Source organism: Nelumbo lutea, chromosome 8 (genome assembly GCF_056320005.1).
Source record: "Nelumbo lutea isolate HS-2025 chromosome 8, American lotus-T2T, whole genome shotgun sequence".
NCBI lineage: Eukaryota > Viridiplantae > Streptophyta > Magnoliopsida > Proteales > Nelumbonaceae > Nelumbo > Nelumbo lutea.
Genome location: NC_142691.1, coordinates 14,055,032 through 14,058,752, shown reverse-complemented (window position 1 = coordinate 14,058,752; position 3,721 = coordinate 14,055,032).

Genomic DNA, 3,721 nt, shown 5'->3' with positions numbered 1-3,721 from the left:
AATCATCATCGAACAGGGCACATATTGCTAAAAGGTGATGCCCTTCGAGCTTTAAAATGTAGGAGCTACCTACCAGTGTCTTGTGAACAAAGTGTCCAATGATCCGATGGGGAAACGTTGAGGCCTATGTAGATGATATAGTGGTGAAGAGCCTGAAAGTCGAGGCCCACACCTTAGACCTGACCGAGACCTTCGACACTTTGTAGATGTTTTATATGAAGCTGAACACCAACAAGTGTGCCTTCAACGTCAATTCGGACAAGTTTTTAGGCTTCACCATCACTCAATGAGGTATCAAGGCCAACCCTAAGAAAATATAAGCCATACTAGACATGGAGCCTTCTCGGTCGGTGAAGGAAACCCAAAAGCTCACCGGTCGTGTGGCGGTGCTCAACCGCTTCATGTCAAAGTCAGTTGATCGTTGCCTTCCCTTCTTTCGAGCCATCAAGAAGCTGAAGGACTTCCATTGGATGAGGGAATGTTAACGATCTTTCGATGAACTCAAGGAGTACCTCGCCTTGCCTTCCCTCTTGGCCCGCCCGGTACCAGGAGAAACTCTATACCTTTACCTGTCAGTTGGGGATGAAGTAGTTAGTTCAATCCTGATAAGAGAAAACAGAGCACAAAAACCGATATATTATGTCAGCAAAGTACTATGCGACGTCGAAACCAGATATCCCGAAGTAGAGAAGCTGGCCTTTACTCTCATGGTTTCAGCCTGAAAGCTTAGGCCATACTTCCAAGCTCACACCATTATGGTGTTAACAACGCCAAGCCCGAGACCTTGGGGCGCATAATCAAATGGCCCATAGAGCTTTCCGAATTTGACATATGGTACTAGCTGAGGCCTGCCATCAAAGCACAAGCCCTCGTAGATTTCATGACGGAGTGCACTTTCAACCAAGCTCTCCCCCGAGCCTCGAAAGATGAATCAGGAAATGGGTGCCCCGCCGAAGACGCTCCTCTTGCCTGGAAGCTTTTTATGGATGGGTTGTCTAATACCAAAGGAACTGGTGCTGGCCCCGTCCTTCTCACCCTGGATGACTCAACCATCGAATATGCACTGAGGTTCGACTTTCCTGCATCCAACAACAAAGCCGAGTACGAGGCCCTCTTCGCTAGACTGCAATTGGCCAATGACCTTGGCTCATCATATATTGAATCCTTCAGCAACTCCCAGCTAGTGGTCAACCAGGTGAACGGCGAGTATGAAGCCAGAGAACAAAAAATGTTTAAGAACCTTGCCAAAGTCCAAGAACTAGCCCGCCACTTCCAATACTTTACCCTACGACAAGTCCAATGAGCTGAAAAACGCGAGGGTCGATGCCCTATCCAAGTTGGCCAGCACCTCGGGTACAATCCTCAGCTGTATTGTTTGTGTAGAGAAGCTATCTTGACCGACCATCGAAGAAACTCAAGTACTACCAATAGGGGCCGAGACATCATGGATGGACCCTATCGTCAACTTCCTCCTTACAGAACAGCTGCCCGACGATAGGAACGAGGATAGACGACTTCGGCGTCAGGCAGCCCACTACACATTGCTCGAAGGAAAGTTGTATAGAAGATCCTTCGCCCTGCCCTGCCTCCGATGCCTTCACCCCGAAGAGGGGGAGTACGTGCTCAGGAAAATTCATGAAGGCATCTATGGAAACCACCTCAGCGGCAAGGTTCTCACCCAGAAGATGCTGAGATAGAGATATTTTTGGCCAACACTTCATAAAGGCGCAGCCAAAATTGTGCGAAGATGTGATCAACGCTAGAGGCATGCCAACATATGCCTTCAGCTTGCAACAACTCTCTCAACCCTTAGCAGCCCTTGGCCCTTTGCTAAGTGGGGAATGGACCCCCTCGTTGTTGCCATGGACTACTTCACAAAGTGGGTCGAAGACGAGCCCTTAGCCACTATCGCGGCTCGGGCAATCCAAAACTTCTTATGGAAAAACATCATCTGTCGCTTTGGCCTCCCCCACATTCTAGTCATCGACAACGGAAAGCAGTTCGATGACACAAAATTTCGAGAATGGTGTGCCTCCGTCAACAGCAAAAAACAGTACACCTCGGTGGGCTACCCCCAGACAAACGGCTTAGCCGAGGTCACCAACAGAACCATCCTAAACTGACTAAAAGCAAGGGTATATCGAGCTAAAGGACTATGGGCCGATGAACTGAACAACATACTCTAAGTATACCGAACTACACCTTGGATGGCCACGGGAGAAACTCCCTTCGGCTTGACCTATGGTACCGAAGCGGTAATACTTGTAGAGATCATCCAGCCAACGCTTCGAGTCAAGGCATATAACAAAGTGGAAAACAATGAAGCTCTCAGAGCCAAAGATTTGGAGCAGGCACAGATCAAGGTAGTTGCCTACCAACAACGCATGGCCCACTACTACAACTCGAAAGTAAAAGAAAGATGCTTTCGAGAAGGGGACCTCATTCGTAGAAAAGCCATGGTCCCCGAATCCGGAATAGGAAAGCTGGTCCCCAACTGAGAAGTCCCCTACAGGATTAAGTGAGTCCTCAGCCCCGACACTTTCCAGTTAAAACATTTGGATGGAAAACACGTCCCCCAAACATGGAAGTCAGAGAACCTCAAAATGTATTTCCAATGAATGTAGTTACATATGGCTAAGTGATGAATGAATGACCTACACGACCTTGGCTACAATGCCAAGGTCCCTTTGGCCTTGCCTAAGATGACACTTAAGGAAAAGTGGAGCCGGGTGAGCCCCACTTTGGACATGTGGCCTCGCCTTGGCTTCCAACACCCCAATTACTTGAAGTAAACATGCAAATAAATGTACACTATGAGCGAATCGTGTGTGCTGTGGTCCTGATTATTTAGAGGGGCAAGGACCTTTCGAAGAAGAAAAAGGAAAGAAGGAAAAAGAAGAAATAAGAGAATGAAGAAAGACAAGATACACAAAGCACAGTGAATACAAAAAATGACTTCATTTGTCGTTTAATTTTTGTTTTGCATCGCCTTTACAAATAGTTTGTTAAGGCCTCCTAGGCCAAGCATACATACATTCATAAAAAAAAAAGAAAAAAAACAAAAAATATAAACAAACAAACAAAAAACACAACAATACAACAATTGAGCAAAAAAAGGAGGGGGAATCTACGCTTGCGTCTCGCCATTTGCAAGAGGGTACTGGAGTCATTAGGAGGCCGGGCCTTGCTGGGAGCGCCGATGATCACCTGGAGCCCTTCGATGTCAAAATCCGGCATCGCTAGTAGGAGCGCCTTCTTCGTATCTTCGAAGCCATCGAAGTAGGAAGACAAAGCGTACTCCGTCAGCGTGTCCAAGTAATTGGAGGACTTCTTGTACACCTCCACCTCCTCGGCCACTGCTTTGTTTGATTGTTTCGCCGAGTTCATGGCTCCAACAGCTTTCTTCTCAGCCTCAGTTGCCCGTCTCTCCGCTTCTGTGACAATGCTCTCCAGCCAGACCCGCTCCATCTGTTCCTTGGAGAGTCCTTGCCATGCCTCCTTCAACTGAATCTCGAGGTGCTCCCAAACTAATTGCTCATCCAGGAATGCCTTTCGGAACTTCTAGTATTTGTCCTCTACGGCGACAGCTGCCTTCTAGAACTTCTCTCATTCCTTCTAGAGACTTCTCCTTGGCGGACTTCTTCTCCTTCTCCAAATTGTCAATGCGAGACATGGCCAGCCTCGTTTAGTCCCCCAAACCGACAAAATGTCGATAGACCTA